Here is a 22,576-nt window from a genome sequence, read left to right as displayed (position 1 = left end):
TAGGAGAACAGGCTGTATCCATGTGTGCCAGAAAAATAAGACAGCCACCAAAAAGTAGTAGAACTGGATGACTCAAATAAATGACTCACAAGTTGTGACTTGAGTCAGCACCGTTCCTTCAAGACCTGCGCTTTGAACCAAATGCCGGTTAGGCATTAATAGCTGTTCAAATCTCTTTGCACTCCAAATCTGTATAGGATAAGCAAGCAGAATACATTTTACACTGTTCTGAAAGAGGAAGTGGTAGACCTATATTGGACCAAGATTAGCAGCTCCCAGTTCCATCACTGTTAACTCACTGTCTGAGTTTGACATAGTACTTGGATGGTTTTAACAGTTCTACTTTAGGACAAAATGGCTTAGAGGTGCAGAACACACCAAGTGAGTCAGACTGTTAAATGTGCTTCCATCGTGTTGAAGGGGCCATTCATTGCTGAGTCACCCTGGCAATGCAACTATGAGTTACAGCCAGAATTTCCAACAGCCCTCCACTCATTTAGGGAGGGCAGGTGGGATCATCCATGTAATTCCCAGTCCTCCATACTGTATATTTCAAACCCTATACAGTATGTGATTGTGCCCCACAGCTATCTCTCTCTCTCTCAACTCAACGGTTCTGCATGCAGGTTGAATATTGCTACAAATCTAATGGGACTCTATACTAAGCAAGCATGTGCAAACCATATATCCCTTTGTTTCAAAAAAAGACATAGCTGGGAAATGTGCTTGTTCCATGCAGCCAACCTCACAATAGTTATTGCCATCATTCACTCTAATAGCAAAATATGCTGATTGAGTGCCAATAGGATTGAAGCCATAACAGGGTCACTAAGAAACAAGAAGGGAAGTATCAGTATATTTTTTAAAAAGCTTTGGGAATATTTTTCAGGGTGGGATGACAGCAAAATTGATGTACAGTAAGTTTTTTTTTAGTACAAAAAAACCACACAAGGAAGCCTAAATACATTTTTTTGGGGGGGTAGTGTGGAGAGGCTGGGGAAAAGGAAGAAAGAAGAGGAATTTGTTTTATTGATTTAGACAATTTTTATATATTAGGAGGAAAACTGTAAGCAGTTTTCAAAAACATGAATAAGGATCAAATATGCAAAAGACAAGAACAACAATCTGCAGTGTGGAACACTGTATTTAACTATGATTGCAAATAAATGCTCTTGAAATGCATTGCTGTTTGACAATTTAACCTTGACTACATCTGAGAACAAGACTCTGGAGCTTGACGAATCATCCCTCCTCCAGGAATGTCCATACAGCATGTCACACTTTCAAAGGCCCACTTAACAGTAGTACCCTTTTCAATTCTTTCCGAATTTTAACCAAATTTAAAATGCCTTCTTTCGTCACCATTTTGCCACCACCTCTCTGCCTCTTGAATGCACGATATGCTTCATGGGCCATCCCTTCCCCACTTCTGAAATGGCCCCTGTAGCTTCTACCCCCCCCCCCCCCGCCCCCAGTTCCCACAGAGCTATAATTCCCAGCACCCTAAGCAGACAACAGCTCCCTAGGGTTTCAGCCAGGAGCCTCTCCAGCCATAGCTGGAGACACCAAGGGAATTGCAACCTGGGAATTGCAAACTAGGAGAGCACTGACCCACTTGCCCCTATTGTGAGCTTCCCACAGGCGTTTGGTTGGCCACAGTCAAACCAGGATGCTAGACTAGATGGGCCTGGGGCTTGATACAGCAGGAGCATGGAGACAACAGAGGAAGGGAGGGATACAGGAAGTGGTCTTATACCGACCCAGACCATTGGTCCATCTACCTTGGCCTTGCCTACACTGGCAGTGGCTCCTTAGGTGGGAGTCTCTCCCAGCCATACCTAGAGACACCAAGGATTGTACCTGGGACAATTTATTCAAGCGGTTGCTCTACCTACTAGAGTATGGTCCTTCCCTAACATAAGGAGGAAGGCGGTGATCACCGGGTCCAAACAGGAAGCTTTCAATAGCCCTTCCAGGTTTGGAGGGCCCAATGACTTACTGGTAGGATCAGTAAGGAGCCCAGTAAGATGCTCCAAACTGCATATATATATATATATATATATATATATATATATATATATATATATATTTGGTCCACCACATGGTCAGCTGCATAGAGAGCCAAAGGTTCCCAACTCCAGCGACTCCTGGCAGAGTGCTGAGACTGGCTGCAAATCCCTGCCAAGTATACACTGAGCGGGCAAACCCCATGGTTCACTTCCACAGAATGTGTGAAACAGCATTGTTTTCTCTTAGACCCAAAGATCCTTCTGCAAGATAAATACCTTGTCAAAGCCAGAGGTGCCAGCTTGCCCATAAAACCAATTGGGACTAATCCGCCTTGTTGCAAATCAGCCCATGGCCCCGTTATAAGGTGAACTGCAAGCACAAGTTCAAGCCATTCCAGTGAGCAGCATCCTATTTTTATCGAACCCAAGATGCAACAGAAAATATGGCCGTTGCTGTTAAATGTGTGGAGAGGTGGGAGGGATAACTTCCATCCTCTGGCACATTTATTATTTTCTAGAGCAAGGTGTACTTGCCAAATTATGTAAAGGCTGTGTGCGAAGCAGCGATCAATCACCCAAGCAATACCCCCAAGACCAATAAACAGACCCAATGATCATCAATTATTCACAACATGAAAGCATGGTGCGCTACCAAGCAAGACTAGCTCATATTTCTTTAGTCAAAATACATTTAGGAACCAAAAGATTTTTAATCAGAGAGAGAGAGAGAGAGAGAGAGAGAGAGAGAGAGAGAGAGAGAAACACAGTTTTCTTACAACAGTGACTGCCAGAAGCACCTGGGAAGGTTGAGTAGCTGCCCAGGTCTTGTGTGTTAGAAGATTTGCCTCGCTGGATCAGATCACTGGCATATCTAGTCCAGGATTTTGTTCCCAGTAGTGGCCAGGAGCCAGATGCCTCATGGAAGTTCCTTAGCCAAGCATGTTTGGAGCTCTTAAGTGGTACATCCTTCAAACTATGTGTCAAAAAAGAGGAGGGCATTTTTTTGGCCCATCCACTTGTGAGGAACCTCCTGGTCACCACAGTGGTGGGCTGGGTGCAGACCCGGGGGCGGGGGGGCCTCAAAAATTATGCATATGTACTCTGGCTCAGAGTGGCCCTCCCACGTGCTCAGACAGAGTCGGGTACATTTTATGTATTTGCATATTTAATACTACATCTGTTTGGGCCCTCTGCCACTAATCTATAAGGATTCCTAGATGGATGGAAGGAAGGAAGGAAGGAAGGAAGGAAGGAAGGAAGGAAGGAAGGAAGGCAGGCAGGCCAGGATGGCAACTCACAGAGAGTTGCAACATGTGGTTCTGTTAGCTGATAGATGCTGCTCAGAGCTAGAATGATGGCACACAGACGGGTAGGCCGATACAAATTGTTCTATTAAATTTCTGTGATCTGCAAAGTATCATTTTCTCCCACCATATGTGATTGATGTCTCAAAGGTACTGGCATAGCTTCCCTGCCTCTTCAGATCTTTTGAAGGAAAGTCATTTATAAAAAGGAAAGAAAGAAGTTGGAAACACAAAATTGCCTTTGGGCCCGAGTCTCAGAGGGAGACAAAGGGAGAGTGTTATGAGTTTGTGGGTGCCAGACCTCTCTGGCCCTGAATCCAGCAAGTGTTGTAGCTAATCAAGCCTTCACATTTCAGGAAATAGCCAGATGAGCCTCCTGGTGAAGTGTAAGGAGACCAAAGGCAGGTGCTCTGTGGGTCACGGCAAATGGGTGGGTCCCAACAGTGGTTTGATCCCATGTGCATTTACCTCAAAATAAGCTCCATTTATTTCAATGGGGCTTAACCCCAAGTAGGATAGGATTGCATCCCTAAGGGTAGGTAATTCTGTTGTATTTCTGCATTCAGGATGGGACTGACTACTCCAAGACATTTCAATCCTCTTAATTCCGGATCTTGACCTTATTTGAAACAGTGAGACATAACAAATAGCCCCACAAGTCAGCTGTGCAACCCCAAGAAGAGACACAGCTAGACACAGTGGCCTCACAAGCAAATGTCACAGTGCAGAAATGGTTGCATATCCAACCCAGTTCCAAACTAAATTGGCACACCTGTCTTTTAACTCACTTGCTATGTGATAGCAATATTAACCAATAAAAAAAAATATAAAATGCCTCTACCAGGTTACATTAAATAGCATAGTCTCCAGGGATCACACATTACTCCAGTTCAAAGTAATAGAAGTTAGAATCTAATTATGCAAAAGGCACAGAGATACATACACTTATGGTCTAAGGTTTTTTGGGTTGTCCATTTTGTGGCTACCAGGTTCCCTGTTTAAGAAAGGCAGACACAGAGGCTGGCACTCAGACAAAACGTAACTGTCTTTATTGATACGGTGATATTGCTGTACAGAAGAAGACGCATGAGTGCCACATCAACCTGTGATGAGCAAATCATCTTCAAATTAAAAGCACAGTTGAAAAGTAGAGCGAAACCTCCAATAAGCAGTAAGCAAGATGTCAAACTTCAGGACAAACTAAGTCAAGAGGTCACACATTCTATAAAATTCAAATCCACTTTTCTACGCAAAGCAGAGATTACAGCAAAACAGGGGGAAGGCTATCACCACAGGATGTAATTAAAGGTGCAGCTCAACCTGTATCTGTACTGTATCAGGAGGTAGACGCTCACATGGGTCTTGTCCACACTAGTACAAAATGCGGTTTTGCACCTGCATGTCTGCATTACTGTTGGGGCAGTGTTGTGCCAGATCTTTTCCAATTTTTAATAGCATTCCCCCTCCCCTTCAATCCTGGCTGTTTTGGACTTTCCAAGCAGTGGACTGTATTGCAGAGAAATATATGAATATATATAAAAGGTAAAAGGGACCCCTGGCCATTAGGTCCAATCATGACCGACTCTGGGGTACCCCAGGTTCCTTCAAAACAAAGTTTGAAAACTATGGTCCCAAAGCAAGAATGTACCTCAAACAACAAATCAGCTACACCAGAGTCTAGTCCTTTGATTTAAGAGGCTTCAGATCAATACGGCTTTGGGGAAAACAAGTATTTTCATATAATGCGACAGGGAGTTCATGGTTAACTGGGAATTGCCTGTGGCATGTGCCCATGTTCTCAAACACGTTTTCAAATACAAATTTTGGAACATATTGTTTCCATATTGCGCATACTGAAAATCACAATGTTATGTTCCAATATTCAATATCCAGTAAAATAAAACCCTCACGTGCCTGTTCTTTCCAAAGCACCATGTACATAGATTATGCTATATGAATAAATGATAATATGCCAGCGTAATACAGTTTCTACGGTGCCAAGAAGTTCTGAACTCTTCCTTTCTCACATGGAGTGAGAATTTCAAAGCAGAACCGTGACTCTCTAGAGAGACACTTGTTAACAACGTTTCCAGCGCTGTGGAGATACACCATTGTGAATTATTTAAACGCCTTTAAAAAGAGCAACAGAACCCTTAATGTCACATTTTATGAGGGAAAACATTATTCAGTTCTTGGGTTAACAAAAGAAAGAGAAGCAAGGGGGAAAGCACCTAACTTTCCACTCCACCCTCAACTGTGTCAGTTCTTTAGCTGAACACACACTGCTTCATCACAACTCTCACAGGCAAAAAAGGAGCAACATCAGAGGAATGACCTGGTCAGGGTGATGATGTCATGGCATATTTGCCCTGACCAATGGGAGGCCAGGCTGTGAACAAAGGAAGATGGAACCTGAAAGGAATTTTCAGTGAAAATGGCAGTTAAGAGCCTATGGTAGAAGGAAGACAAAGTAAAACAAAAAGAACTGAGGAAAAAGGAGTCAAGAAGTGGGTAAATTTAAGCTAGAGAAGAAACACCAGATTCGACGGAGGTGGGGAAGATTCATTTCAACATCCAATTACCTCAAGGACCTCAACACAAGAAATCTCAATGAAATACACAATGTGCCAGCTTGGGTCTGAAAGCAAAAATAAACACATGGAACTGCTACTGCCACATTTAAGCACAAAACTGCCCCAGTCATGGGCATAGCCAGGATTTTTGCTAGGGGGGCAGGCTTTTTGTTTGGGAGGCAGAACCTCAGTTTGCTATGTATTTTTATTGAATTTTATTGATTTAAGGGGGCAGCTGCCCCTCCTTGGCTACACCCATGGCCCCAGTCATGTAGAATAAGCTGGAAAATAAGCCTGATTTTACTACCTATAACATTTCATAGATGAATTAACAACGCTGTGTAAGCATTACCTTTTCCTCTGGCTCCAGTAGGCTTCCTTCCGCTCCCGATGTCTGAACCTGTGTCCACACGATGTTTATTAGCCACCATCCATATCCCGTAGTTCTTGAGGAATACTGCAGTTTGATGCATTTCCCCTCCAACCAGCTCCCATCCAGTTTGAAAACAATAAGCCACAATCACTTCACAGTTCAGCTGAGGTGTGTTCCTGTGAGGCAGCTGTTTTGCATGTGCAATCACAGCTTAACGAATAGAGGCAGGTGCAGGTGCCAGGGAAACAAACAGGTAATGTGCATAGGACATCCCACCTCGCTCTCTGGTTTGTGCAGCAACATGCAAATGTGACTTGAAATGCCATGTAGGGAAATGGCCTGAGTCTTACGCTGCTAATGATCACACAGCCTTAGTTTTATAGCTAAACTGTCTCTTCCAATGCTTTTCTTCTCTCCACATCTCCCCCCCCCCATTTGCTATCACTAGAGCCGAAGATGGATTTAAAGGGTAGGGGTAAAGGATCTTTTAAAAGCTCTCTTTAAGGGGTTTTTAAAAGGTTCAAAATGAGTAACAGGTATACTTGTGCACACATGGATATTTAGGCCAGACATCAGGTGCAATAGTAAGCTGATTCAGATGCAACACCAAATCATGGTTTGATGTGAGACACATGAGGGGACACTGAGACCTGGACTTTTGTCTTCTCCTCTCCTCATACATTGCAATTCTGTGTCTCCAAACCATGGTCTGGGATTCATCTGAATTAGAAATTCATTTATATGTAACGATATAGGCCACCTTTTGGTGCATAACCCAAATATCATCTTCTCCCATATATATCCAACCTGGATCTCTTCGATGTCCTGCTTGCTCCAGGGTGAATGAAGTGACCACAAAGTGAAGTAACCACCAAAGCCTTTTCAGTCGTAGCACCCTGGTTGTGGAGTAGCCTTCTAAAAAAGGCTCACCCAGCACCATCTTTGTGATCTTTTTTCATCCCATGTAAAGATAGTTCTGTTCATCCAGGCCTTTTAAATAGCTTAAGTGGTCTGGAACCTTAAAACACACACACACACACAGTTTTTAATTGTGGCAGTGGTGCAGCAAATTCTGTTTTGTTCTATTTATCTAGCTCTTTCCCTTTTAATTGTTTATGTTTTGTATTACAGTTGTTGTTTTTCTTTATTCACTGTAAGCCCCTCAGAGAATTTTAGGTTACAGCATAGCATATGAATATCAGAAAGGAAGGACTGTTATAAAGACCCAGCAAATACAACAAACCGTTGTTTTTTTAAAAAGCCTGCTATTGACAGCAGTTTTAACAATTCATGAGTTATATATATAATGAGGTAGCTTCTCTATCAATCAAGGTTTCATCTGCAAATTGTACCCAAGAAAAACTCAGTAAAAACATTTTATTTTTAAAAAATAAAGGTTTTATCTATTCATTACAATTTCCACAAATTTATCTTTAGCATGAAATGTATAGATTTGTTGTTACTGTCAAGAAGCATCCTATATTTTTCCCACAAACACACATGCACACACAAATTGCTCTCCAACAAACAGATTTGCAGATTAAAGAAATTTGCAGCTCCAAGGTGTGGACGGCATCTTTGGCAGTGCCGATTTTGAGTTGCCTTTTGAACTACAGTAATTGGTGAGGAAAGGCAGCAGCTTTCTCAGAGCCTTCTCCTTAACATTTGCTAATCCTTTTCATGATGGCTACCCCCTTCCAAAAAAAAAAAAAGACATCAGAAGTGCACTGTGCATAAATTTGCTTCACAGGGCTGCTGTCGAGGCAGAAAAGTTATCAAGTGTGTTTGTTTTTCTGGGCTTAAAATGAAGAGATATGAAGACAGCCATATCAGCTCTCATCACCAGGGTCATGAACATGCTTCTCAGCGTGGTTATCCAGAGCAGACAAATGAGATGCTGAGAGTTTAATAACAGCAAACGGCACGGCTGAAAAAGAGCAATTGATCCAGGATACAATTTCTTCAACCTCCTTTCGTACACTTTTCAAAGCATTCCACCTGGTGGCTGGTCATGTCAGTGCCTTGCAAGGAAAAGTTTCAAAAAGAGATGTTAATGAAACTGAACTGTTAAACATGTTACTGGGGCGGGAGGGTGGGGAGGAGAGAGATTGCACATACTTTTGTAAACCAAGAAAATCTTTAATAAAAATACATTTTTTTAAAAAAAAGAGATGTTAAGTGAAATTGATAATGGGTTTTGGCAGCCAAAAGAAATGGATAAGTGGCACATCCTAAGAAGCCGTTCTGGAGACACGCCAGTGCTTGAGATAGCACAGTGTTGTCAACATTCGAACCCACATCCAGCATATTATGTGCAGTACCTTATCAGCTCTAACCATCTCTGTGGTGGGGAAATGACTAACTGATTGCAGTATGTAACCTGTCCTTCTTGTAAGGTTTAAGTGACAAATATTGTGTTCTTTTTACACACACACACACAGAGAGAGAGAGAGAGAGAGAGAGAGAGAGAGAGAGAGAGAGAGAGAGACATGGAGTGAAGATCTCAGACACATGCACCAAACTCTGCAAACCAATTACCTATTGAGGAAATAATTCCACGCCCAGAGAGCCACTGACATTCATTTGCTGCCTCACTAATCATCACGTGATGCTTACCTTTAAGACCTAACTCAGGGAGAGAAACATTTATGGAAATCAGTATAACAGAAGTAATACTTCAGGCTAGATGTATGAGAGGAGCAGAGGGAATATGTCTACCAACAACATCCCTATTGACATTTCTGTCACCTTTTAAACTGAAAAAGATGAATTTCTGCTGCAGGGAAGCTTTTGTACCTATGGATGCTCCCCATGCATTTTAGAACCATGGGAAATTGGGGCTCCCCACTGCAGACGTTCACCTACCACAAGTTGGAAGGGTTAGCAACAAGGGGGCTGAGATAGTGAACTCACTCCCACTGCCCCCCACATGTTTAAATAACACCTAGACGTAATGCCTGAAAAGGACTCAGACTCACAACAAAATAAGAACCAGCCTTATGCCAAAGTAGGTCACTGGTCTGTCTAGACCAGGGTTGAGGGACCTGCCATTTCTGAACTGCAATTCCCATCAGCCCCAGCAAGCATGCCCAATGGCCAGGGATGATGGGAGTTGCAGTTCAGCAGCATGTGGTGTGACATGGTTCCTCACCCCTGGTCTAGCCCAGTGCTCTCTACTGTGTCTTTTTCTGGCATCCATGCTCTCAGCCAGCAAAGGTATTTCCCAGTTCTGCTACTTCATTTTAAATTGGGGTACCGTGGACTGAACCTGAGACACTCTTCAGGCCAACCATCTGCTATATCACCAAGCTATAGTCATGCCCCTGGAAAATATATCAAAGATGTTCAAAAAGAAAAAATTCATCACCACAATCTTAAGAGAAATATTTCTCTTATTAAAATAGGAGGTTCTTTAGCTTGTTGTCTGCCCCTTAAGGAATACAGACTACGAATGGAAGGAATTGTCAGTTTCAGTTCTCTTAACTTTTTCATTTTCCAATCTTAAATTTCCACATTACTTCCCACTTCTCCCCACGCTGCAGCAATTTGTGGGTTGTTCTTTTTTAAGAGTATCATGGGGGGGAAAGAGTATCATGAAAATTATTCAGCATTACACTGTGAATTTCTCCAAATAAACACATTTTATATACATTTTTAACTAGTGTACACATTCCTTGCAAACAATTTCTCTTAATAAATTGCATTTTTGCATGTTATTTTAAGTAGCATATTCATTTTTATGTGTATTTTGGTCAACATTGCTTGGTTAGAGAAATGCACCACAAAATTCAGGTTAAGTGTGAATTTTGAAGTGTGGTTGCATTTCAGTCTTCATATTGTCATGGAAACTCACTTTTAAATGCAAACTGAATCAAATTTCTCCCCCATCCCTAATGCAGACTATATTGACTAGTTACCCCATAACAAAGTTTGGTTCTGATTGTGAGATCATTTCTATGTGTCTCTATGCTATGCTGTAGGCCTGCTGCAGCCACTTTCTGGGATAAGAGAAGCCCTACCATGGCACAAGGTGAGGTGGCAGTTTTGAGCCACAGATTTTGTAGCTGGGGCTCAGGGGGTAGCAGTAAGGTGTTGGAGACTAGAGCTGTGTGTGCCACATGGCCAACCCTGTACCATAAAGTAGCCTACTGACTTTGTGGGGGGTGGAGGGTGCTGTCCTATTTCCAGTAGTCAGAGAAGATTCAACTGCCAATCTGGTCAGCTTCTCTGCTTTTAATGGGGTGCCACCATCCTTGCTTCAGGCAGGAGAATGTCTTCAGCTCTACCACAAAGCCTCAACCTTTCCATGTTTACTCAGTTATTTCACCCAGGTTTATTCCCAGAGATTGGGAATTTAGGGTTGTAGGCTTAGGTAGTTAGTTACCAGAATGGAGAACATATGCCTTCCCCCAGAAGTTGCTGGACTAAAATTCCCATCATCCCTGAACCATTGTCTATGCTGGTTGGGGCTGATGGGAGTTATAGTTCAACAGCAACTGAAGGGCTACAGTTTCCCTCCCCTTCCCCGCTATCGGGGTATGAGCTTTATTGGTACAGCGATCGAGAGGTAAAACGTAATAGGTGTACAACTCCTCTGGGCATTTATTAGCAGTTAAAACATTTGTGATAGCCCTTCTCATTCCATTTCTTCTTCTTCTGATGGATTTTGACTTGCTTCAAATTAAACTAAGACAGAAATAGATTAGAATCAGTAGTGAAGTTTGAGAAGGTCCAGCCAAAAGGAGGGGTGGGATTAAAGAATGTGCAGACATTAATACAGTCTGGAGACGTGCATCCACAAATGAGACTCGGCACATCAAATAAAGATGCCTTCCTCTTGATTTATTGAGAATGCAATTCTTTTTTCTTTTTCTTTTTTAACACCTGCAGGCTGCGACGAAACTGCAAAGCCATTAAAGAATCCATTAAATGGGAAGGGTGTAACTATAGTGAAGCCCTGAGGTAAAGTTAACTGCAATGATGTTTGGGAATATGAGAAAACTGCCCGAAGACCCAGAGGGGAACAAAGCAGAGAGGGCGCACTCTAGGTAGCCACTAGAGAGGAACTACTTAACTTACTGACAGCAGAGCACGAGAGGCTATCATGCAACAAGGGTCCATTTTTGTGGGGTATATCCAGCCTTGTATAACCAACATGCTTAACTCTAATTAATGTATGAAGGGGTTAAGACCATAGAGTAAGCTGTCCTGCCAGGCTTAACTTGGTCACACCCTCTCACCTTGGGAGAAAGGGTTACCAAACTCTTTGTTCTCTCTTCCACCATGTGAACCCTACCAGCAAGGAGGCCTAAGTTAGATGCTCCAGCCTTAGACTGTATGGCTTAAGCAAACCATCTTTGTGTTTCTATATAAATTATTTAGAAATTCTTACCATCATAGGAGCCAACTCATAAGTGCCGCAGGGGCTTCAGCCCCCACAAAATTGATGGGCATTCTCATTCAAATGTTGTGTGTGCACTGCATAATGTGATTGGTTATGTGGGACAGGGATTACCTGGGCCCCCACAATATTTATCCAAGTTGGCACCCCTGATTACCGTTTTGAAATCTAAGTTATACTGCCTGGCTTTTATTGTTGCTGTATGGAAAAGCACATGGTTCTGACCTTTGAAGAGTTTGTAAGTAAACCATTTTTAACTTAGCAAATATGTGGTGTCTCTCTATGCTATAGGAAGTGGGGATGCAATTTAGAAGGGGATATTTTTAAAGATCTGACAGCCTATATTTCCACCCTTTACTTTGCTGCATGCTTTGTGATTTTAAATCTCTGCTGGAGCTCTCTCACCAAAAAGTAGCTGTCCCAAACCTGGATCTAAGCATCCAGGGAATTCTTTTGTCTGTATCTACTATTTTTCCTTTTCCCAATCTAACACTTTTCAGATAGGTCTGCCATATTCCAGTGGTTTTGCCCTTAATTACTGCTAAAACCACTACGTACCTGGAAGGGTCAATTTATGTTTCCTCCTGATAGGATTGGGTAGCAAAGCACACCATGGATAAAAAAAGCTAACTATTAAACCTCTAAACCTGAAGGGTTAGAAAGTTTAATTCAAGCACAGCAAATGAGAAAAATGTAATGATTCTCATTTGTCGAACATACTTTCCATATTTCAGTTTTTTAACCTTGACAGCAGGAAAATGGAAATTCACAGAACTTCTGAGGGTTTAATTAGCATCCAGACCATCATTGCAAATGGGCCCTTTTAAATCACCTTCACACCTGCATTGGGATCTATGAGTCAATTAGTTCCTATGCAGGTCTTATCATGCATCAAAAGGGAAAGGGAAGTAAAATTTAGTCAAGTAATTAAACCTAAAGGTTTCAAAGGTGCCTGTGGATATTGGGTGCTCAGTTCTACTTGCCATTCAAATAGAAAGGGCAGCCAACTTCCATGAACTCCAGTGAAAATATATGTGGTTTTCTTTTTTCCCTCTTGTCTCTTTCCTCATTTTATTCCACTTCATTTTAAGTGACTTTACAGAATAGTGTAGCAGTTTGGGGGAAGGGGTATGGTAAGAGAGCAGCAGCCTTACAATCTGTGGACCCATATACACAATTGTTGAGCTGTACACTTGTCTGAGTAACTATGTATACAGTATAAAGAACAATTATGCACTATTTCACACAAACCCTTATGTATTAGGAGAGACAGCTTGTAGCTGTGTTCAAGCCTACTGTTGTTGTACATTCTTCCTGGAATGTACACCAGTGCCCCTTTGACTTGGGGCTCTCTGCAGATCTACCCATGACAAAGTGATAGATAAGAAATTAGCCACCTTATCTGCAGGCATTCAATTGCAAGATAAGAAATGTTGTTGTTGTTGAGTCGTTTAGTTGTGTCAGACTCTTTGTGACCCCATGGACCAGAGCACGCCAGGCACTCCTGTCTTCCACTGCCTCCCGCAGTTTGGTCAAACTCATGCTGGTAGCTTTGAGAACACTATCCAGCCATCTCGTCCTCTGTCGTCCCCTTCTCCTTATGCCCTCCATCTTTCCCAACATCAGGGTCTTTTCCAGGGAGTCTTCTCTTCTCATGAGGTGGCCAAAGTATTGGAGTCTCGGCTTCAGGATCTGTCCTTCCAGTGAGCACTCAGGGCTGATTTCCTTAAGAATGGAGAGATTTGATCTTCTTGCAGTCCATGGGACTCTCAAGAGTCTCCTCCAGCACCAGAATTTAAAAGCATCAATTCTTCGGCGATCAGCCTTCTTTACGGTCCAGCTCTCACTTCCATACATCACTACTGGGAAAACCATAGCTTTAACTATACAGACCTTTGTTGGCAAGGTGATGTCTCTGCTTTTTAAGATGCTGTCTAGATAAGATAAGAAATGCGGCTGGCTAAAGTGTCCCAGACCCCAAAAAGGTCTCAGCATGAGAGGAGCTATTGCTGTACACCACTAACTCCTCATAATACAAAGGTCTTTCGCATTTCCGTTACAGGCTGTGACCAATTTGAGCACATTCAGTTGATGAACAACTGCCAACACATGGGTCGTTTTGGACCCGGAAGAGGGTGAAACGGGAGCATAATGGGGCGTAACAAGGCAGGGCGGGCTAATCCACACTCCGTCAATGTGGGGTGGGCAGGAACACAACCCTTGTGCAATCCTTTTACTGTGACATGGCAGCTGAGCCAAGGTTTGACTTAAAGTGTTGTCCAAGCCCAGGATAGCAAAAAACTTTGACTACAGGTCACTGTGAGGAGAAGAGACCTTAACCACAATCCCAGTTTGAATTACACAGCTTGGTGTAGCTGCTGCATCATGCTGTGTTAAAAAAGCACCAAGAGGAGCAAAGCAGCTGTGAGCTGCTGCTCTCAGGGAACCAGCACATTTGTGCATCCTCAGTAAACCATAGTTTGGCTTTCTGTGGTGTGTCCAGCTGGAAATATCCCCACCTCTTGTCATTAAAGTGAAGTTTTTTGGAAACAGGTTGCTCAAGCTTACTGCCCGCCCACCCCCACCCACCATGATTGCTGTCATGTTTTCTGGAATGGGAAAGACAAGCTCTGTAGCTTTTTGGTTTCCTAACACATTGCTCGTGACCCTCGGGTTGTTAGCATTCGATACCTCTTATAATTTGGCTATATATTTATTGGTGATTTTCTGTTTAATAGATGTAAGCAGTTGAGTTCTTTCAAGTCTGTATGTGCCCAGATGATTCATGCTCACAGATTAGGCTCTGCAGTGCATAAATATTAAATGACTGACTGGCTTATGCATTTGCTTTTCCTAGGCCCTGTCTGACCTAGTTACTTTAGCACATTGGTAACTTTCTTTCCTAAGCCCCAGAGGCTGTTGGAGCTTAAAATGTGCTGGGGCTCACCAAGACTCTGCTCTGGCATGTGCTTTCCAATGCTAAGGCTCAACCCTGGAGCATATGGCATAAGACTAGATGAAAATCTCTCTGAGCAAGTGTTAGGTAGCCTTCCCCCTCCAATGTCTGTAGGGGGCAGGGGACCAAAGTCACACAGGCCATTGGCCCCACCCCTCATGCCCTGTGCTCCGAGTCCTGTTTGAATGGATAGCCTAAGCACATACAGTTGTACAGGTGAGGACACCCCTTTCAAGTATTGTGCCAATTGCATGGATATTTGGGGCGGGAGGTGTTGCTGACTACGATAGTCCCAGGCAGCACAACACTGGGGACAGGGATAGCAAAGGTGGTCTGGTCCCCCAGCCCCCTGGCCCACTTTCCACATTTTGAATTTATGTGGGAAGAGAGTTGTGGTGGGGTCTCCAAACCTATTTCAACCTTGGCATTTTTTCCCCCTAGAAACTGAGATTTGCTCGTTCTCATCAATAGCCCAGATCTGCAAGCAGAATTCTATCCGGTGTAGCTTATTCCAACTGCTGCATCTGCTTGTTGTGAAATTCCTCACCAGTTGATTTTCTGGTTGTTGTGCAGCTCTTAAAGGCACAAGGGCCCTGCCAGGGAAAAAAATGTTAGCAGCGCTTCCTACTTGGAAGTAAGATCCACTGCAATCAGTTGGGGCTGAAGGATACCCTTGGAATTGTGTTGCTTCCTCTTCAGTTCTGAATTCCTAGCCAAAGCTTTGCAGCTCCAGTGATATGCACACAAAGTTCCCCCATGGCTGTTGGTGTCCCTGTTTACTTCAACAGAAGCATCAGTTCCACGCAGCCGAAGCATAATACACACACAGCTGCCAACTTCATCAAAATGAACAGGGAAGACCTTACAGCAGGGGAGATCTTTGTATGCATTGGCATTTTGTTCCTGTGTCCATACCAATATGCTAGATTAGGGTATTAGTGTTCTGAATTAAGGCCCATACATTATGGTTCATAAGGCTATAACTCTACAAATAGAAAAAAACGTATCTAGAATTTTAAAATTGCTGCTGCGCAAATTACACCTTCCTTCCAAAAGGATTTGGCTGCATTTCAGAGAACAATATGTGCAAGAGAGTCTAATTGTTGGCTGTAGAAGGCAGAGAATTTATGCACAAGTCCTGCCCTTGCCAACAATAGGAAATCCCCAGCTGCGCTCGCAATAGTTGCAAGTTGAATCCCTAGCCAGTGTGTGAAAAACTGATTCACAGACTGAAAATGCATGTGGAACAGAAGGCGATGGAAAAATGGACTGAACCACATCAAACGGCAGAAAACTCTCCATGTAGAAATTACCCTGCACCCAGAAAACAAGCACATAAGGGCAGTGGCAGAGCGTGCTTTAATGACGCCCGGGGCGCAGAGGGCGAAAGAAGCCTACTGCGCTCCAGCCCAGTCTGCACCACTGGAGCGGCGCCAGCCCTGTGCCACTTTACGAGGCTGGGGTCTGATCTCATTGGGAGAGGGGGTGACCCTGCTTACTGCTGGCCCCATCTGGTTAATGCCACCCCATCAATGTTTAATGGAGGGGAGCGCTTCAGAGAGCAGTTTGGCAAATCACTCTCTGAAGCACCTCCCACCCTCTGCTAAACCTCACTGGCGTGATGTTCAATACAGTGGTACCTTGGGTTAAGAACTTAATTCGTTCTGGAGGTCCGTTCTTAACCTGAAACTGTTCTTAACCTGAGGTATCACTTTAGCTAATGGGGCCTCCCGCTGCCGCCATGCAATTTCTGTTCTCATCCTGAAGCAAAGTTCTTAACCCAAGGTACTATTTCTGGGTTAGCGAAGTCTGTAACCTGAAGCGTCTGTAACCTGAAGTGTCTGTAACCCAAGGTACCACTGTAAAGGAGGTTTGCTCTGGGAACCATCACACACCATTATTATGCAAGGAGTCATCCCTGTCTGGATCACATTTCCATACTCCTTCCTAACATCTTGCCATTGGTCTAATATGGCACTTAATTCCACAGCACATTCCATGTCTTCGCAGTTAGGAAAACCCTGCTGCTCTTGCAAAATGTATGAGTGCAACAGAGGCATGTGAGGTTAGTCACGAAGAAAGAATGAGTGAGCCAGAAACGCACTTAGGGAACAGGTAGATGCAAAATGACAGATGGCGACAGGAGAAAGTTATGCCTCCGATTTAAACATCAACCAGATTTTTCTCACCAAGAAAATTATTCCATCTTTATGAAGGAAAGTTGCCTGGAATGGTGATTATGATGATTTCAAATATGTGACATTTGAAAGTGTCTTAGAATAATATTTTCATTTTAAAAAAACATCTGAGAATATTACCAGTTTTATACAAAGCTACAGCACACTAGAAACTGTTCGACTAGAAACTGCAATCTGCCCCTGTCCCCCAAAGACCCTTACAAGGCAGAATATTAGCTTCCAGCTGCAAGTTTGTACACCAGAGCTTTCCAAACTGTGTGTGTTGCGTCACGTTAGTGTTGGCTGCAGTGTGTAGGTGTGTCGCACAAACGGTCCCGATGTTCCTCCCAGGGTTGGAAAGGGAGTGGGCAGCCTGCTGGTTTGCTAATAAAACTGAATTAGTGTGCTGCAAAATGATCCAAAAGTGTGTCACCAACAAGAAAAGTTTAAACAAAAATTTTTTTTCCCTTCCAGTAGCACCTTAAAGACCAACTAAGTTAGTTCTTGGTATGAGCTTTCGTGTGCATGCACACTTCTTCAGAAAAGTTTGGAAAGCTCTGGTGTACACCGTTAAATCTGCTTAAGTCCATTTGACTTCAATGAGATATATAGAGTCTACTGGTTTTCTTTATACAGTGGTACCTCAGGTTACATACGCTTCAGGTTACCTATGCTTCAGGTTACAGACTCCGCTAACCCAGAAACAGTGCTTCAGGTTAAGAACTTTGCTTCAGGATGAGAACAGAAATCATGCTCCGGTGGCGCGGCGGCAGCAGGAGGCCCCATTAGCTAAAGTGGTGCTTCAGGTTAAGAACAGTTTCAGGTTAAGTACGGACCTCCGGAACAAATTAAGTACTTAACCTGAGGTACCACTGTATTTGGAAGCCAGTGTAGTGTAATGGTTAGAATTCTGAACTATGGCCTGGGAGACCAGGGGGGTTTGAATCCCCACTCAGCCATGAAACTCACTGGGTGACCTTGGGGCAGTCACTACCTCTCAACCTAGCCTACCTCACAGGGTTGTTGTGAGGATGAAATGGGGAGCAGGAGAACCATGGAGACCACCTTGATCCTTGGAAGATAATGGTGGCGTATAAATGTAACAAATAAAGAAAATATTTTTGGTCAACTTGTTTTTCACATCTGACTTTTGCTGCTAATTTTGATGTACGTTTCATGTTCTGTGTAAACCATGTAGAGGCTTTGATGGTTAAGCAGTGCACAAATTTAAGAATAAAATCAAGCAGTACATGGAGCTAAACACTGCAGCGTTTCTGCTGGAAAATACTACTGCCTCAGTACTAAGGTTTATGGTTCTGACTTGTAAAAATCACACAATTTTTGTAAGTGGAGGGGGTTCTAATTAGTAAATATTTAGGGCATTTGTTTACTATGACTACCTTATTCATGGATGTGCTTATAATGTACAGTGGTACCTCAGGTTAAGTACTTAATTCGTTCTGGAGGTCTGTTCTTAACCTGAAACTGTTCTTAACCTGAAGCACCACTTTAGCTAATGGGGCATCCCACTGCCGCTGCGCCGCCGGAGCACGATTTCTGTTCTTATCCTGAAGCAAAATTCTTAACCTGAAGCACTATTTCTGGGTTAGCGGAGTCTGTAACCTGAAGCGTATTTAACCTGAAGCGTATTTAACCCGAGGTACCACTGTATACATTTGAGAGCTGGTGCAGAGTAGCATAATAAGATAAGACTATCAGTGTTACAGTCCAGGCCAAGGACCTCTAGAAAATTAAAATTTTATCTTTGAAAAAAATTCCACAATTCAGCAAAAAACTACACAGATAACCACACGCCTTTGCAACTCTCCTGGAATATGTTTTCTCTTTCCTTTCCTCAGAGTTCCACTTGGTTTCTTTGAAAAGGACAGTGACCTGTCATCAATCAACAAAGACAAAACTTCAGGGAGGGACTAGGGACTATGGGTCTATGGTTCTACTTTTCACACCAGCTGGAGTCCAGACCTCATTCCACACATGAAATCAAGCAGCATAGGTCTCTCTCTCTGACTTTGTAATATTGTACATAGGTAAAAATATAATATTGACCTACCTGGCAGGGTTTGGGGGAGGATTATTGAGGTAATGTAAATCAGTATTTTCCAAAATGTAACCAAGCAAACACCATGTTTCCTTGGAAGTTCCTGAGAGATTCCACAATGAAAAGATCAGTAATGGTGGACAAGGATCCGGGGGTGGGGAGGAGGATGCTGGAAGAAAAAGAGGGCACACAGCAGGAGAAGGAGTTATGCAGCATTTAGTTTCACTTTCAAAGAATTCTGGCATAGCATCACACACCAGAGCTTGTGGTTTAAAACAAACACTGGCTAGTTCAACAAACCAGCTTCATAATGCATGCCTTGAAGTTGGTTTTTTAAAGAAACTGACCAGAGTTTGCTTTAAACCACAAGCTCTGATTTGTAGGCAAGACTAAGCCAAGATTTTTGGGGGGTGGGGGAAGGACAAAACGTTGCAGAAATCCTCCTCCAGCCCACACACAAGGGAGAAGGAACTTAGAAGCCTCTGACTTTGCTCAGGCTTATGCTAGTTTATGCATCTAGGGCTATATTCTATATTCTAGCATTACATATGAACCAGCCATCTATGATTGTGTATGCGCTATATACCTTTAAGGCGCATTGAAAGCACGTTCATTCCCCCAGAGAATTCTGGGTACTGTTTGCAATTCCCAGCTATACTTAACAAACAACAGTGCCATGAATTCTTTGAGGGGGCAAATGTGCTTTGAGTGTGCTTTAAAAGTACACTGGTACCTTGGGTTAAGAACTTAGTTCGTTCTGGAGGTCCGTTCTTAACCTGAATCTGTTCTTAACCTGAGGTACCACTTTAGCTAATGGGGCCTCCCACTGCCACCGCCGCACGATTTCTGTTCTCATCCTGAAGCAAAGTTCTTAACCCGAGGTACTATTTCTGGGTTAGTGGAGTCTGTAACCTGAAGTGTCTGTAACCCAAGGTACCACTGTATAGTGTGTATGCAGCCTATGTTCTCTACATGCTCTGCATGGATTTGGTCTTGACAGACAGTCCTACTGTTGAATGTCTGTATGCTATGGAAGAGAGATGCTTACTCCCCCATAGAGGAGTTCGTACAATGGTGATTGGTCCAAGCACATTAAAACTTGGTTAGATTTTGCATCTGCCCTCATCTAACTTTAAACTAACATTCCCTACAAAAATACTTAGGCTAGACTAAATCACACTTAGCTTTGCAAATTATTGAATATTTTACTCACAGTTTTTCCAGAAGTTACAGCATATATATCTCCATCTGATGGCAGTAAAAATGAAGAAGAAAAAAGTTCCAAACGGGTTTAAAGGGGGGGGGGGGTTCCTTACCAAAAGAATCGTGCAGTCTTTGGGCTAGCAAAGATGCAGGCTGTAGAATCTCCATTTAGAGAGATTCAGTTCACTTGCAGAGAGCCATAGCCGCATGACTTCTTGCTTGTTCCAAGAAGCACAGAGAGACTGCTAAGCCACACCTACTCTGATAATGTGAGCTCAGGGCTCAGGTTAACCATTTTGTGCATGCAAGTGTAAGTCAGTAACTGTATATTACAACAAGGTTACCACGAGGAAGAGGGGCTTTTGGCAGCCTAGATATGCAAAGAACCTTCCCAGAGCAGTTTGTCTAGCACCATGTCATCTTTTTCGGCACCAGGTGAAGACCTCTTTGTTCACCTAGTGCTTTTAAATGTGTCTTACACTCTGGTCCTCTTAGTTTTAAAAAATTGAATTAATTCCTTTTTATTATTATTATTTAACTTTAATGGTTGCATTTATTTTGAAAGTCACCCAGAGAGCATACGTCCATAAATTGCAAATAAAATTAATAAACAAATGGGACCAGGAAATCAAAACAAGTTGGCCATTCAGTAACTCCCCTCATAAGGCCTGAATTTGTCTTTTTCATTTTGGTGCTCATTTTCCACCTACTTTTGTGGGTGTTTGTTAGAATTCCTTACATTCTGCGCCAAACCCACCAGGAACATTTCTCAGGTGACCAGGTGCAATGCTGTGGTGTTAACAAAACATGAGATATACTTTACTATGCTTGAACTTGCCAAAAGCCAACTCAACAAGACAAGATTTGCTTCTTTTTTTTTACAGGGTAAGGGGGGTGGGAATCAAATGCCGTAGCTTTGAGGGCACTAATGCTGCACATGTGGTAGCAATTTCCTTCTGCCTCTGACTTCCTGTTAGCAAAGGGTGATATTTCTTTCATTGTTGCAGTTACACACAACTACATCACAGAATGATCTTGCTGGATGCTACTTGGCACAAAACCACACTGGTTGGAAAAGACAACTCAATGCTGAGAGATTTTCTAGCTCTTAAATTTGGCAGGTCAGCATGTTCACCCGAGATCCTTATTTCACCACTGATACTGTAAGGGCAGTGAGTTTAATAAGGTAGTATGAACTGAGCGTTGGAGAGACTGGTCCAAGAAAAACAAACCCACATATTATAGCGTTGGAAGCTAAATTGGCTGGGTCACAGTGTTTCCTTAGAACAGAATGCCTATCGCAAATCATGTGTTGTTGCAAGCTTTACAGAAAGCTGACCAAGAACAATTTCTTATGGAGAAGCCCTGTGATGGTTTTTTAATTTATCCTGGCGGTTCAGCTGACTGTCATATTTGTGGCAGAGAGGAGATTATTCCCATGGATCAGATCGGCTCAGTTGATCCAGGGTGTTCCTCCCTCCACTTAAACCTCCTTGGTTTTCCCAAACTGTTGCTTCCCCACATGCCCCTTGGTCATGCTTACTTTCAGCTGGGTGTCTGGTGTTAGCCTGCAAGGAAGTTGTGTGGAAGGTTTAGGAGCCTAGGCTTGCCATATGTCAGGAAAATTCCTGATATGTCCTGAATCGGCAACACTGAGACTACAGAGGAGGAAGCTGACAGACAGTGCCCACCCTCTGAACTGGTTGTAAGTAAGAAAGTAGACAGGTGGAGGTGAGGGCAGACTGAGGTTTGTGAGGCAATACCTCTTTGGACCAGATCCATTTTGTCTGATAAAGTAATACTGGGACAGTGGCAGATCTTGGGATCTCAACTCTCAGTGCTGCCCTGTGTGGCCTCTTCTAAAACATTGTTCAGAGTCCCCAGTGGTGCCCCTGAGGCTGTACACCCAGTGCAACTGAAGAGGGCACACTCCCCTCAATCTGTCTCTGCTGTGTCCAGAAAATTCAGACCATGGTGAGATGGAAAACAAGGAAGCCAAGACTCGGAATAGCAAAGCTGATGAATATGGACTTGGGCAAAAATGGAAGAACCAGGCCACAAAGAATTTTAAAAGGTATAAACACAGTTTAAAATGCATGGGGGAAAAGAACTGGGAGATAAAGGAGGGGATGATAAAGAGGTGTTGCATGATCAAGATGACAAGTGGAATGAATTACCCAAGCAGCAGCATTCGGAACAGAGATTAAAGTTTGAGGCAGGATGCTCCGAAAGTAAAATATTACAGTAATGAAGGTGAAAAATTATCGGAGCCCAGGCAATCATCCTAGCAGTCAAAATGGAAAAAGATAGATTTTGACAATACTAAAGGCTAACAAAGGACAAGACATAGCAAGATGTGAAAGGAATATGAAAGAGAATTCTACAAAACCAACTGAAGGTTCATGATCAGAAGACTATGAGGAGAAATTGTCTGCATTAATAATCAAAGAAGCAGAAAAGAGAAGCTTTAGTAGAAAAAAATTCTGAGTTTTATACATCACTTGCCATGAACTAATTTGGA

At 42.9% G+C, this 22,576-nt stretch overlaps 2 protein-coding genes and 1 long non-coding RNA gene across 4 annotated transcripts in view; 1 reads left to right on the top strand and 2 right to left on the bottom strand.

The window, feature by feature from the left end:
• The window catches only part of FAM13C (family with sequence similarity 13 member C), a gene marked incomplete at both ends in the record, with an annotated part of 72,743 nt that extends 66,097 nt beyond the window's left edge, over positions 1-6,646 (bottom strand). The window contains one exon of the mRNA XM_083614736.1: positions 6,239-6,646. The remainder of the gene's footprint in view (positions 1-6,238) is intronic.
• Positions 6,647-7,634: 988 nt separating this feature from the next.
• Positions 7,635-22,576, bottom strand: part of LOC310762957 (protein FAM13A-like) — a 52,355-nt gene continuing 37,413 nt past the window's right edge. The window contains exons 7-8 of one of the 2 annotated variants that reach the window (XR_014548314.1): positions 18,865-20,100; positions 10,654-10,945 (exon numbers count right to left, since the gene is read on the bottom strand). The gene's annotated coding sequence lies outside the window, so the exon portion shown is untranslated. Of the gene's footprint in view, positions 8,281-10,653; positions 10,946-18,864; positions 20,101-22,576 lie in introns of those variants that run through there. The other variant, XR_014548313.1, reaches the window with a different exon arrangement.
• Positions 10,284-22,576, top strand: part of LOC310762995 — a 41,435-nt gene continuing 29,142 nt past the window's right edge. Inside the window, exons 1-2 of the long non-coding RNA XR_014548341.1 lie at positions 10,284-10,399; positions 11,150-11,221. This is a non-coding gene — a long non-coding RNA (uncharacterized lncRNA). The remainder of the gene's footprint in view (positions 10,400-11,149; positions 11,222-22,576) is intronic.

This window comes from Podarcis filfolensis (assembly GCF_964270895.1).
Source record: "Podarcis filfolensis genome assembly, chromosome: 5".
Lineage (NCBI taxonomy): Eukaryota > Metazoa > Chordata > Lepidosauria > Squamata > Lacertidae > Podarcis > Podarcis filfolensis.
The sequence above is the reverse complement of the archived record's forward strand: the minus strand, read 5'-3'. Positions and strand labels throughout refer to the sequence as shown.